Below are 15,380 nucleotides of genomic sequence, written 5' to 3'. Positions count from 1 at the left end.
CCATCCTAATGAGTGTTCATCCCAATGAAGCAACCATGCAGTGTTAAATATTAGGCTTGATGCTGTAGAAGCCTTTGATGAATATAAACGAAACATTACTTTGATGGTAGTGTTTTGAATGGAGAGATGACTGGGGTGGAGCCAGCTATGTTATAAAAAGTACAAGTGGAGTCTTGATTACGGAGTTAGATTGTTTAATGCTACAGTTCTAATTATGGCAGCGTTTTAAGATGTATTTTATGCTCTAAGAATTCTGAAAGAAAGCAACTCATTTTATTTTTAAAAGAGACTCTTTGACCATTGTTAGATATTATTTAGTTCAACTCTTTTAGAGTTTGGTTCTCGTTCACTTTGACAGGATTGATAAAAAATGAGGACATATCTACAGTCTTTTAAAAATAAATGGCGAAATACGTAATTAATTGCACCGAATCTATTTTATGGAAGACTCTAATGGATGACCTCAGCCACTAACTGAGGTCCTCCATTGTCAAGCATGGATCCTATTGGGTTACTTATTCCACAGAAGATGTATTTCGGTCTACTGGATATTTTATTTGTAACTTGTAGACGTATATTTCTAATATACTATACTTGATTAGCAAACTTAAGAAGCAATGTTAGTTAAAGCTTAATTATCTTGAACAGACCTTTTTTGTAGATGGTGTTGGGAATTGCCCTTTGTGAAGAACATAAGAGGTTATATGTGATGATGATAAAGATAGTAGAACCGTAATTGGCCAATAGCAATGCCTCAAAAAATAGCAATGCCTCAAAGAGGGGCTTTGTAGAGAAAAACAAAGTTATATCAAATATTAGATAATGTACAAAAAATTGATAAGTTTGTTTGAGTAACTAGATATAGAAACTATTTTCTGTTGCAAAAATAGAACTAAAATTAATACATTTTTTGTGCACAAATAAACCTTAAAAATAATACCAGAGGTTAAAGACAACAGCAAACAAATACATCACAGCAAGCCCCTACATATTGAACAATAACAAATAATTAGAATGATTAAAATAATAATAACTATACATGCTCAACTCCAAAGGTGTGGACGGAGACCATAATTTCATTGCGATGTAATATTTTTTGTGAGTAAACTCACCTAAGCGTAGTCGCTACCATTTGTAGACTACATCCTGCCTTGGAGGACGTCCATACCCAAAGGATGCCACATAAACACTGCTTGGCCAAGAGCTTAGCCCTTAGGCTCGGCACCTTCTCTCTCTCTTTCCAGATCATTTCTCAACACCACTATCATGAAGGTAGACAACCATAGAACATGAAATATTTTATCTAGTTAGTTGGAAAAGAAAAATAAATAAAATAAAAATATAGGAATCAATATAGTAATATCATTAATAGCATAGGATTTTAAAATTCATTAAGAGACAAAACCTTTGATCCCTTTCTCATCGTCTTTGTATATTCTGTTAAAGAAATAAACAATTCCCTGATTATAATCATTGTTAGCACAATTAATCATCTCCATCATCTACTTTCTTACAAAGTCCAATCTCCATCGCAAATATAAAATTTAATTAAAATTACTAGATACCGCGAATCAAATGCATTTTTTGTTTCATTTCTTAAGCAATCTAAAAGCTACAAAAGCAGTGACATATTCTTGAAACAAAATAAAGAGTTAATAATAAAAAATGACAATGAGATTCTGACTCTTTACCTGTTGAATGTTGTCGATGTCTTATCTTGGCCAACAACATGGAACAGTGCAAATAGCAATACAATTTTTTTTTTGTATAAAATAAATTTTAATTTATGTAACAAAATATAAAATATATAAATAAATTTATCTCATCATATCAATTTAAGCTTTTGGGACAAATGGTGGTTTCAACTCCATCCACATTCTCTCTCTCTCTCTATAAAGATTTCTTATGAGTTCCAAATACAGAAAGAAATAGCATTTTCATAAAAATAAAATTGTCATATTTTATAAAAAATATTTAAAATATAAAAAGCTACTCTTTTTCATCAATTGGAAATTAAAGTTTCTTTTTTTTTCAAAAATATTCTTAAGCGATCAAAATTCTTGGATATATTTTTTTTCTTTATTAAGGCTATAATAAATATTTCATATATTTTTTTTAGGAAAATAAATACTTAACCAAACATAAGCCACTAGAGGATGTGCTAATTTCGCATGATCAACCAAACATGCTAAAACTATTTTTTTCAGATATCATAATTTTAAAAATTATTTTTTAGAAAAATATTTTAATATTTTTTTTTTTTTGTGCAAGGGACAAGTCCTAATAGTAATTATTATAAGATTGTAAGTCAAGCATGAACCAATGACATGTGGTCACGGTCAACCGTTGAACCGATGACATATGAGTCACGGTCACCATGGGATTTTTTATTAAGCTATGTGCCTAGGAGCAATATGGTCAATATGTTGGGTTTACAATAGCTTCGACGGGTAACTTCACAGTCCGTATCATATCACAAATTATCACATCCCAAATCTGTTAACGTGCCGGAGCAGGTTAAATGAAGAGGCAAGTCATGTGTGATTAGCAGGCTGTTCATCATAAGAGCTCCAAAAAATTCCTTTAAGCTGTCAAACATTAATATGCTGCCACACAGCCAAGCTTAAAATATATCCATTCTAGAGCAGGGCGAGAAACGTCAAGGTGGGGTCCGATGGCCTTTATATTTTTCCTGCTATGTTGTCGAGGTGTATTCTTCGGGAAGCGAGCAATACCTTGCTTTTTGGTTGTGCCTTAAAGTAGAGTCATAAACTAATGGTTACCGGTGTGTACCGTTCCTGGAGACTCCTGAGGTAACCTACCTATCACCATGGTTGTTGTGCTGGAGACTCCTGGGCCGCTGCCCTTTGTGGCACGCTCCAAGCAGCTCTTTCTTTCCGACCCAAATAGTATCTTTTGTATGATTGGCTATATATGTATCTTTTTAGTTCATAGTTTTGTTGGCCTTTTTATAGATATATATGGCCTGAAAAGTTATTCTACCGCAGACTAAAGCAGCTTGAATGTCCCGAATGGGACCGGCGACACACGTCTGCAGCGCCAGCCTTCCGCTGTGAGCTGACATATCCTAGTCCTCTCAATTGAATTAAATTAAATATTTTGATTTTTTTTGAAAACTGAGCACATTGAATCATGACCAATCAAGCACAGTGTAAGGGGCCACGCATCAGCCAGCACAAGTGCATGCCAAACAAAGTAAGTTGTGGCCAGCCAAACCATAGACTTAGTCAACGACCAAGTGTCAAGCATCCGCGTGTAAGCAAAGGAGTAAACATGGAAACATGCCGCAGGATCAAAGGAGCACAAGAAAATGTGTCATCAATCCACGGAAGGAGATTCTGCTTCTTTTGGCCTGCGTCTGCTTTGACTTGGTTAATGACCAAGTGTCAAGCATCCGCACGCGATTGGACCGAGTCAACGGGCTCTTTTCTTCCTTTGGCCATCTTTTCTTCTTTTGGCCAGATTCTACTTCTTTTGGCCCGTGTCTATTTCTTTTGACGTGCGTGTTATCTTTTTTGGGTGGCCCACGAGCCTTTACAAAGGGATCATTTCAAAGGTACAAAAAGAAATTCTCATGAGCCTATGCAAAGGGCTCTAAAGATCATTTCAAAGATACAACAAGAAATTCTCACGAGCCTATACAAAGGGCTCTAGGGATCATTTCTAAGGGACGAAAGAAAAATTACTCTTCTCCCTCTTGTTCTTATTCACTTCTCCTCTATTTTTCAATTATTTTTTTAAGTTTCTTCTGAGTTATCTGCAAGTGTGATCGTGCTCCTCTTTCTTCCTTGGAGGCATACTGACGAAGATGACGTGGTTCTGTACTGGGTCGTCGTATCTCTAGGAGATTTGTACCAGCGGACCCGTGCGTGGGGGGCATAAACTTTTCTAGAACAGCGCGTCAGCATGCTTCGATCCACATACCATCTTTTTTCACTTCTTCATTTTATTATTCTATTGTCAAGTAAATAATTTGCTAGTTTATTCTTTTTATTTACTATTTATGAATATTAGAAACATTGAATTATTGATTTACTAATTATATTTGTGCATCTAGGCTAGCAATCTAGAAAAGTTTATGTACTATTAGCACTAGATTTTAAATTACAACATTTATTATACATTTTGCTGCATAATTGTAAATTATTATATTTTAGCTGTTACACATTTTTGTTAGCTTCATTTTATTGCTTAATTTTTCAAGCAAAATATTAGATTGCCTAACCTAATCTCCAAGAGGTTTATTAATACCTCTATTTGGACTCCTCATGGAGTAATTTCCAGATTCCATTCAAATGGAAATTCGGAAATTGGTTAATTCATAGGAGCTATCTTAATATTGCACTTAGGATGAAATTGAACAATATCTAATGAAATTATCCATTGAATAATGGTGTCTAAGAAAAACTTGTCAAAAAGGCTTACGTGTCTAAGAAAGGCTGGTACTTAAGTGAGCCAAGTGCACCACCACCAATCTAGAGCTGATCTGGCTGTTATTCTTTAGATTTTTTAACTAGACATCTAAAGTTCAAATTAGATATTAGTGCAATACTTTGTAATAAATCTTTTCATTTTTATAGGTATCAAAACTGTGTTAAGCTACAAATCAATCTCTTTCTTCTCTTCTAATCAATGGCTTCCCACACATCTGAAAACCTTAGTGATAAACCTGAAAAGTTTGATGGTCAAAATTTTAGGAGGTGGCAGAATCAAATACAGTTCTAGCTCACCACCCTAGGCTTGATCTCAACTATTGGTGAAAGCACTACTGAAGTTAGTAATGGGTCTAACCCATCTGCTTCACGACTTGCTACTCGATGCAATCCAAACCCTTCTCCTTCCTCTTTCCAAACTGCTGCTGCTTCCTCCACCTCATCCACTAGGACTCCAGAAGAAACCAACTATCATTGTCTTCATAAAATCCTAAGAGCCCTTTTTAATAGACTTTATGATATTTATTATATAGCTAAGAGTGCCAAAGATCTATGAATACCCTAGAAAATAAATATGGACTTCATGATGCTGGGGTAAAGAGATTCAAGGCCTCTAACTTTAGCAAGTTTAAATTTGTTGATTCCAAACCTATGAATGATCAAATCCATGAATATGAAACCTTGATTCTTCAACTCCAGACAAATGAAACCCACCTAGATGAGTCTTTCCAAGTTGCCTGTATCATAGACAAACTTTTACTTGGTCAGACTTTGCCAAGACTTTGAGCTACACTCAAGGTGATCTGTCTCTAACTCAAGTCCTAAATTCTATTAGGATTGAAGAATAACATCACCTTAGGAAAAAATTCCACTTCTTCAATCTTTTGCCCAAAGTCAACAATGTTGAACCCAAGCCCAAATCCAAATATCAGAATCATTCTTTCCGTCCCAACCACAATAAGTCCTTCAAGAAGAAATCATTCAACCATAGAAACTCCTTCCAACCCAACAACAAAAGACCCAACTTCTCTTAGAACCAGAAGAAAGAGAAAGAAGAAGAATTTGTTCATTGCTGTTTTGTCTGTGGTCGAACCAACCATATGGCCAACCAATGCTTCTACAAGATACTACTCCTCATCAACCTAGAAGTAAGGGTCCTGCCACTTTTGGCGATAAGGCCAGCATGGTGATTTGTGGGGCTGACTTCTCTAGAACATGTAAAATACAGCTCAATTAAAAAATTAATGCACTTGAACTTAATCCCAAAACCAGAACTTAAAAATAATGACAAATGTGAGATATGTGTAGAGACCAAATTACCTAAAAGACCCTTCCACTATGTAAGTAGAGATACTGATCTCCTTGAACTCATATATAGTGATGTATGTGACTCAGAAAGAACTTTAAGAGGTGGAAACAAATATTTTGTAACTTTCATAGATGACCTTTCTAGATACTCTCACCTTTATCTTATCAAAGCTAAAAATGAGGTCTTAAATAAATTTAAAGTCTATAAGGCAGAGACTGAAAACCAACTAGATAAAAAGATTAAAATCTTAATGTCTGATAGAGAAGGTGAATATACCTCATTTGAGCTGACTCAGTTCTGTAAAGAACATGAGATAACTCTATGCTAATTAGTTCAGGTGCACCAGAAAATCTTTGGAGAGAGGCATTAGTAACTGCATCTTATATCTTGAGCAGAATTCCATTCAAACATAATAATAAAATTCCATATGAAATCTAGAAATATAGAAAATCTAATTTAAAATACTTAAAAGTGTGGGGTGCTTAGCTAAAGTAAAAATTTCAGAAAATAAAAGAAAGAAAATTGGACCCAAAATAATAGATACAATATTTATAAGATATGCAATTGAGAGTAATGCTAATAGATTTTTAGTGTTCAACTCTCAAATAAATGAAATTAATAACAACACCATAATTGAAGCAAGAGATGCAATCTACTTTAAATGTATACTTTTCTTTAAAACAAGGATAAACGATCAAATAAATACCAATAATAATTTAAGGACTAGTTCAAGCAGAACCAGATTTAGAGAGGAAGAAGAAGAAAAAACTGAACCTAGGAGAAGTAAAAGAACTAGGGTTGTAAAGAACTTTGGAGAAGACTACTACACATTCTTAATAGAAGACTCCTTTATTTCTTTAGAGGATGCCATGAAATCTTTAGATCCCCTTTTTGGAAAGAAGCAATAGATAATAAAATGCAATCTATAGTTCAAAACTATACTTGAAAATTGGCAGACCGACCCCTAGGAAGTAAACTCATAGGGTGTAAATGGATCTTTAAGAAGAAACATAGGCCAGATAGAACTGTAGATAAATACAAAATTTGGTTAGTAGCTAAAGGTTTTACTCAAAAACTTAGGATTGACTTTTTTGATGTTTATGCCTTTGTAGCTAGAATCACTACTATTAGGATCCTTGTTGCCTTGACTTCTATGCATAAGCTGGTTATACATCAAATGGATGTTAAAATCGCTTTCTTAAATAGTGACCTAGATGAAGAGATCTACATAGACCAACCTAAAGATTTCATTGTCCCAAATCAAGATAAAAAGGTATATAGGTTGATTAGATCCTTTTATGGTCTTAAACAAGCTCCCAAATAATGATACCTTAAATTTGATGAAATAATTATAACTAATGGATTTAAAGTTAATAACACAGATAAATGTATATATTATAAAAAGAAGAATAACAAAATTATCCTAATTTTAGAACAGACTTAGAAATTATTAATGAAATAAAATAATTTTTATATCTAAAATTTGACATTAAAGATTTAGGAGAAGCAGACCTAATCGTAAATACTAAAATCATAAGGATGAAGATGGAATAATTTTGTCCCAAAGCTACTATGTAGAGAAAATTCTTAAAAAGTTTCACTACTCTAATTGTCATTATGTATCTATTCCTTATAATCCATCCCTTTATCTAAAAACGAACTTAGGTGATCCAATCAATCAAAGCTTGTATGTCCAGATCATTAGTTCTCTAGGATTTTTTACAAATTATACTAGATCTGATATTGCATGCTCTGTGAACCAACTGAGTAGATATACTCACAACCCTAATAATGATCATTGAACTGCTCTAAAAATTTTTTTCCGGTATCTTAAGTGTACCATATCTCTGGGATTATACTATTGTGGTTATCCTACTGTTCTGGAAGGCTATAGCGATGCCAACTGGATCAGTGATACAGTTGATTCCAAATCCACTACTGATTTTATCTTTCTTTTAGGAGATGCAGCTATATTATAGAAGTTTACCAAATAAATTGTAGTGGCTAGGAGCACCATAGAATCTGAAATGATTGCCCTAGATACCACTAGCATGAGGTCGAGTGGCTTAGAGATTTACTGGTAAATTTACCTCTTGTGACTTCACCATTACCTTCTATATCTGTTCATTGTGACTGCAGATCTGCTACAGATAAATGCAATTAAGAAAATACAAATGTAAAAATGAATAGGCACTTGAAAGTGTATCATAAATCATTGAGATACAAATTAAAGAATAACTTGATTGCACTAAATTTTATAAGATCAGAAAGAAATCTAGCTAATCAACTTATCAAAGGATTGTCTAGAATAGTGGTTCTAGAGTTGTCGAGGGGGATGAGGCTAAGCTCATAAGTAAAGTCACCACAGTGGTAACCCAACCTGAAAAGGTTCAATAGATAGAAACAAGCTAGATATGTGACTAATGATGAGCACTATTTATTTTTTCCATCTCTAGAGCAAAAGTGCTTATAAAAAGTAAGGGTTAGATTGAGTTTTTACTCTTAATGAATACGAGACCCATAAGGTATGGTACCTATTTGCTCGTACCCTTTTGAGGATTCACCTATATATGTGTAGTCGTGAGGCCGCGACTTTGAGAAGTGAGCTGTTCCTAATAACACACATAAAGAAATACCTGTGCATGGGTGTAGTGCACAAACTCGTTTCGAGCATTGTTCACGCTATATTATGTATGATGTTGATGAAATCTAAGTAATGGACCAATGTTCAAGGCATAGTCCACCTTAGCTCCACAGAGGTAATCAATTTTCACTAAGTGAAGGTTCAAATCGAAAGGTACCTACACTTATTACATAATATAAGATACACTTTATTTTGAATTTTAAATTATTTAAATATTTAATTTATGTGGGGATTGTTGAATTAAATTAAATATTTTAATTTTTTTTGAAAACCAAGCACACCGTTGTCTCATTTGGCATGACATTTCTGGGCATCATTTTTTTTTTTTGGTGCTATAGAAAGGATTTTACTTAAATTTAATTAGCATCACATCATTAGCCATTTCCCTCTAATTAAATAACATTACCTGGTCCTCAGTTTGCTCCTCTCTTTTTTTTTTCCTCATCCGCTCCGCCCTCCCTGGTGGCAAGCGCAACAATCCCGCAGTCCTCCACCTCTTCCCCCGCTGCCACCAATACCTTCATTGACGCCCCTCCCAATCGCCCTCGTCGATCTTCACATCCTCCGAACCCTCCTCCAATCCCACGACTCCTTAGATGCCGCCGTCCTCCTTTCCTACGCCGCCTCCGCCGGAGGCTCCTCTATCCCATTAGCTTTCATAAATGGAGGTGGAGAGAGGGATCTCGGTGGAGAAGGCGAGGAAGGTGCTGAGGGCGTCACAGATGGAGGTGGCGAGGCCGCGAGGGTGATCGAGGCTGTGGGCGATTCCGAAGAGCTGCGTCACCTACCTGGAGTTCGTCCATATATATCTTCTGTGAGGCAGCTTGCAGCGTGCAGGGGTTGGAGATCGCCTACGCACTCGATGAGGCCGGCGCCACCATCGTTTTGGGAAACGTCGTCTTCCTCCTCCCTGAATTGTTATCCTTCCTTCCTTCCCTCTCCTTTCGCTTCCCATCTTCTCCTCTCTCTATCCCTCTCTCTTTCTTGCTCATCCTAGCCTTGGCCCCTTCCCTCTGTTCTCCAACGTTCTCCCTCTGTCTCTCTCTCACACTTGCTGAAAGATAAGGGAAGGGCACTGGAGTACGTGCTGTTATTGGTCGCGTGGGCTAATGGCCGAGCCGTGCACCTTATAAAAATTAAAAAAAAGAAGTTAAGAATCGGCGAAGACTGGGATGGCGTACGGGCTACAGTGGAAGGGTTGACTTGCGTCCCTTCCTCTCTGCTGTGCCGGGGACACTCAGCAAAAGGAACACACGCCAACCTGTTGGAAGTTGATGTGTGTACCACCGATGGGATGTTAGGTTCCTTCTCCAGGCACGACGAGGTGACTGGGGCTTGGCCATGGAGAGGTGACCGCTGACACCTCCGACCATGGAGATGGCTCCGATCTTTTTCAATCACCATAAAAAATAGTTTAATAGCAAATATTTTATTATAAATTATAATTTGTTGTTAATAAGTATTATAAGACACCCAAATAAAAGATTTATCATAAAATATTATTTAAATAATATATTTAGTAACAAATTTATATTGTATTATTAATTTTTGTCACTAAATTTGTGGCGCTAAATACTTTCACTTCTGCCTTTTGGTAGTAATTTTATGGGCAACAATTTATAATATTTTTTCAACAAAATTTTTTTGTTATAGATACTATAACATTTAATCATAATATTTTTAATTATAAATTAATTATTAATTTTGATGATGATATTAAAATCATCCCAAAAAGATACTTGTGGATCCAAGAAAATAAAAAAGCAGAAGTAATTTTTTACAAAAAAATAATTTCAACACTATTTTTTTATATTTAGCAACAAAATTATATTTTGGTGAGAATAATATTTCATCACCGAAAATTTATTTACTGGTCATGCCTACAATTTTGTCGCGTAATGTAGGCTATTCAGTGACGAAATAGTAGTTCATCAGGCAATTTTCATAATATAAATTTACAATAAAAATATTTTTATTGTTAACTATCTAATTAACTATTAACAATGATAATATTTTATTGTTAAACATATTTTTATTAGTAACATATATATTTTTATTACAGAATACTAACTATTTAACGATAAATTAGATTTTATCATCTATATATTACTGTATAACTTTTATGATGAAATAGTTTTTATTACAAATTATTTATATAATTTAGTGATGATAGTGTTTCATCATTAAATATATATTTATTGACAATATATACAGTTTTGTTGTAGTATATTGACCATTTAATGACGATATGAAAGTTAACATCTATATATTGTTGTATAACTATAGTTTACCACAAAAAAAATATGAATTATCTATTTTAAAAGAATTTTAGAAATAATAGATACAACTATATAAATATGTTAAATAAATATATATAATAAAATAGAGTTAAATTATTTTAAATATTCTTAAAAAATAAATAAATATATATAATAAAATATAGTTATTTAAATTATATTATTTGTTAAAAAGAAAAGAATTAAATTTTATAAAAAATAATTAGCTATTAAAATATTAAATACCATAATATATTTGAAATAACTATATTTTATAATGTGAATATGTTTTCAATAAGTATAATAAACCGTAACTTTTGATTACAAGCTAAATTTGTCATAGTGATTGTGGAGTGATTGATTATAACCCTATTTGATTTTGATGAGCTCAAAGCATTTGAGTATATCTTATGTTTACTAATGAATTCAATCTAGTGTTTCAGTGAAATTCTTGTAAATTTATGGTTAAGTGTCTCTAGATTTGGTTCAAGATATTTTGGATAAGTTAAGAAGTCAATTTGAACCAAAGTCTGAGACTCGAGTCGACTCCAGGAGATTACGAGTCGACTCCAAGCGTATCAGAAGCACTGGCACAGGCTCGAGTCGACTTCTGTACATTACGAGTCGACTTCGACTGAGAACAGACAGACAGACAGAAAGATTCATCTCAGAACCTGTCAACGAGTCGACTTCTGAAGAGCGCGAGTCGACTCTGATACTGCCGAGTCGACTCCAGGGTAGTACGAGTCGACTCCAAGGAGTTACAGACAGAAAGACAGAGAAGTTATTTTGGACTCTGAGAGCCGAGTCGACTTTCGAAGTACTCGAGTCGACTCCAATGGTTGGCAGGTCGACTCCAAAGGAAGCGAGAGTCGACTCCCAGTGTAATACAAGGCAAAAGTCAGAGAGTAACTTTCGGACACTGAGAGCCGAGTCGACTCCCACAAAGTCCGAGTCGACTCCAAGACAGCGCGACCCCAAAAAGACAGAAGACAGTATTTTCGTCTCTGAGAGGCGAGTCGACTCCAAGACAGTTCGAGTCGACTCCAAGGCAGCGCTACCCCAAAAAGACAGAAGACTGTTTTTCGGATACTGAGAGCCGAGTCGACTCCGAAACAGTTCGAGTCGACTCCAGGACGGCACGAGTCAAAAGACAGAAGATCGGGAGTTCGGACTCTGAGCGCCGAGTCGACTCCCAGAATTTCCGAGTCGACTCGAGTGAGCAAAGTTGAAGAATACATCTATGGATTCCTTGGAATGAGTCGACTCCAAAAGTGCCAGGTCAGCTCCAGACTTTGGGGAGTCGACTCCGGGTTAAGTCGAGTCGACTCCCAGTCGAGAAGAGCACTTTAATTCAAATCCGGAACAGTTGCCGAGCCGACTCCAGAATAGCATGAGTCGACTCCTGCTGCAGCCGAGTCGACTCCAGATCGCGCGAGTTGACTCCGATTCCAACGGAAACATTGTCAGGATGTGCAGAATGTGCAGAACGGCTAGAAGATTGTGTCTAACGGCTAGTTTCCGTGGGAAATGGCTTAAATAGCCACAGAGAACTATAGCAAGGTTGAGAAGCGACATTCCATTCAAAGAAAACAAGAAATCTTCATCTACCAAAGGATTTCAAAGGAAAAGAAGGAAGAGGGCCATTAACTCCATTCGACCAACTCTTCCTAGTATTAAAGAAGTCTCCTTCAGTCTTCAAATCTTCAAGACATTCAAGAGGAGACCCCGAGTTCAAGAAGCCCTCCACTACATCTTCATAAATTTGTTTGAGGGCTCTTAACTTCTCTCTTATTTATATCGCTGTATATCTGCTGTTTAGAAGCTTTATTTTTCTGTTTGTCCTTGTTCAAACCGTTTGTTCCTTACCTGATTCAATCAGGGGATTGAATCAAGGGTGTAAAGGTTTGTTGGTGAGCCTAGGTTGAAACCAACGTGTAAGGGTTTGATTGTGATCCCGGAAAAACAATCGGATGGTTCTAGTCGGTGAGCATGAAAAAACCGACCGAGTTCGTTGTGATCTCGTAAAACAACAAGTTAGGTTGTGAGCTTGTAAAACAACCGGCTGTAATCCGAGGGGTTATAGTGAATTCCCAAGTGAGGCTTGGGGAGTGGACATAGGAGCAAGGGTTAGCTCCGAACCACTATAAATTTCTTGTGTTCGTGATTGCTTTGTTGTCTCTTACTTTCATTTCATTCACTGCACATAGCATCTAATTAATCAACTTGCAAAAAGTATTAATTAGTTATTCACAAACCATTTAATTGCAATAATTATTTTAAAACCCAATTCACCCCCCCTCTTGGGTTGTCTATCTGGGCAACAAGTAGTATCAGAGCCGGAACTCTTTTACCCAAAGAGTAAAAGATCAAAATGATAACCCCATTTGGATCTTCTCACATTGAGGGCCAGTTCACCCATAGACCTCCATTCTTTAATGAATCCGACTACTCATATTGGAAGGCTAGGATGAGAATATTTATCCAAGCCCAAGACTATGAGATGTGGACCACCATTCTAAATGGACCATACATCCCATCCATTTATGTAGAGGGTGTCACTGTACCCAAACTTGAAAAGGATTGGGATGACAATGATATAAGGAAGGCACAACTAAATGCCAAAGCAATGAATGTGCTTTATTGTGCATTAGATAGAAATGAATTCAATAGAGTCTCTACTTGCATTTCTGCAAAAGAGATTTGGGATAGACTTGAAGTGACCCACGAGGGCACAAATCAAGTAAAAGAATCCAAAATAAATATATTAGTTCATAAGTATGAATTATTTAAGATGGATTCTAATGAAACAATCACTTGCATGTTCACTAGATTTACTGACATTGTCAATGGCCTAAAAAGCCTTGGCAAAAATTAAACTAACAATGAGCTTGTCAGGAAGATTCTTCGTTGTCTACCAAGGTCATGGGAAGCCAAGGTGACGGCAATCCAAGAAGCCAAGGATTTAAACAAGCTGCCACTCGAGGAGCTACTTGGATCCCTTATGACGCATGAGCTAACGATGAAACAACACAATGAAGAAGAGTCCTCTCACAAGAAAAAGGTAATAGCACTAAAATCTGTTTCTACTAACAAAGATTTGTCTTGCAGCAGTAGCAGTGAAGAGGAAGACAATGAGGGAGATGATGATGAGGCTCTCCTTGTAAGAAAATTCCGTAGATTCATCAACCGGAAGAAGTCCTCACATCAAAGGAGAGGCCCCTCAAGTTCCTGTCACAAGGATAAAGGTAAGAAAAGGAAAAATGAGGGGATCGGATGTTATGAGTGTAAGAAGCCGGGACATTTCAGAGCTAAGTATCCTTTGCTGAAGAAGGGGAGCAAGTACAAGAAAAAGAAAGTTCTCGTCTCCACCCTATCGGACTCTGATACATCATCATCATCATCGGATGAGGAACAAGAAGAAAAAGCCAACCTATGTTTTATGGCTAACGATAATGAGGTAACATCCGGAACACATTTAGACTTTACTTTCGATGAATTATATGATGCTTTCAATGAATTAATGGACGAGTATAAGGTAATAAACCTTAAAAACAAAGAATTAAAACTAACTAACCAAACTCACCTCCGTAAGTATGATACAATAGTTAAGGATAAAGATGTTATTATTAAAAAAAATTTAGAACTTAAGACAAGCAACCAAATCTTAATTCAAAAGACTAATACCTTAATTAAAGATAACGAAAGGCTGACCAAAGAAATATTCGAACTTAAAAATAATAAACAAATCTTAAAAGAGAGTCTCACAAAAGACCTAAATGGATTAAGAACAGAAAAACAAAAATTGGCACTAAAACTTGAAAAGTATAAGCCTTTTGTAGAAAAATTTACTTATAGCTCAGAAAAATTAGAAATAATACTTAATAGTCAACGAGCTGTGTTCAATAGAGCCGGTTTAGGGTATAAACCTAAAAATAAGCAAAAACTCCTTAGTAATTTCTTTGTTAAAGCAGGGAAAAGCAAAACTAAGAAAATAACATGTTTTTGCTGTGGAACATTAGGACATAAAGCAAATGTGTGTGATTATAGAAAAGAAAAAACTAAAAGAAAAATTAAAAGGGTTTGGGTTCCAAAAGGAACCAACATTACTAACCATGAAGGACCCAAGAAAACTTGGGTACCTAAAATTGTATGATTTGCTTGTGTAGGAGTGTCTTGCAGCCAAGGTCGACAAAAATTGTTGGTACTTGGATAGTGGCTGCTCAAGACACATGACGGGTGATAAAGACCAATTCTTCACCCTTGACCTAAGAAGGGAGGTGCTGTGACATTTGGAGATAATAACCAAGGTCACATCATTGGTATAGGTAAAGTACAAATCACCCCTTCAACTTTAATTGATAATGTTCGGTATGTTGATGGTCTTAAGCATAATCTACTTAGCATTAGTCAATTGTGTGATAGAGGTTTTGATGTTTTGTTCAAACCATTTTTATGCATCATAACCAACTCAAATAACAACAGTTTAGTTTTTAAAGGAATAAGACGTGGGAATGTGTATGTAGTAGACCTTGAGGATCTTGCCAAACATAACCCATGTTTAGTTGTTAATGAAACTAAGGATAATGATGCTAGTTGGTTATGGCACCGTAAGTTAGGTCATGCAAGTATGGACACAATATCAAAACTAGTTAAAAGAGATTCCGTGATAGGTTTGCCAAAACTAAAGTTTGAGA

Source organism: Phoenix dactylifera, chromosome 11, assembly GCF_009389715.1.
Source record: "Phoenix dactylifera cultivar Barhee BC4 chromosome 11, palm_55x_up_171113_PBpolish2nd_filt_p, whole genome shotgun sequence".
Taxonomy (NCBI): domain Eukaryota; kingdom Viridiplantae; phylum Streptophyta; class Magnoliopsida; order Arecales; family Arecaceae; genus Phoenix; species Phoenix dactylifera.
The sequence above is the reverse complement of the archived record's forward strand: the minus strand, read 5'-3'. Positions refer to the sequence as shown.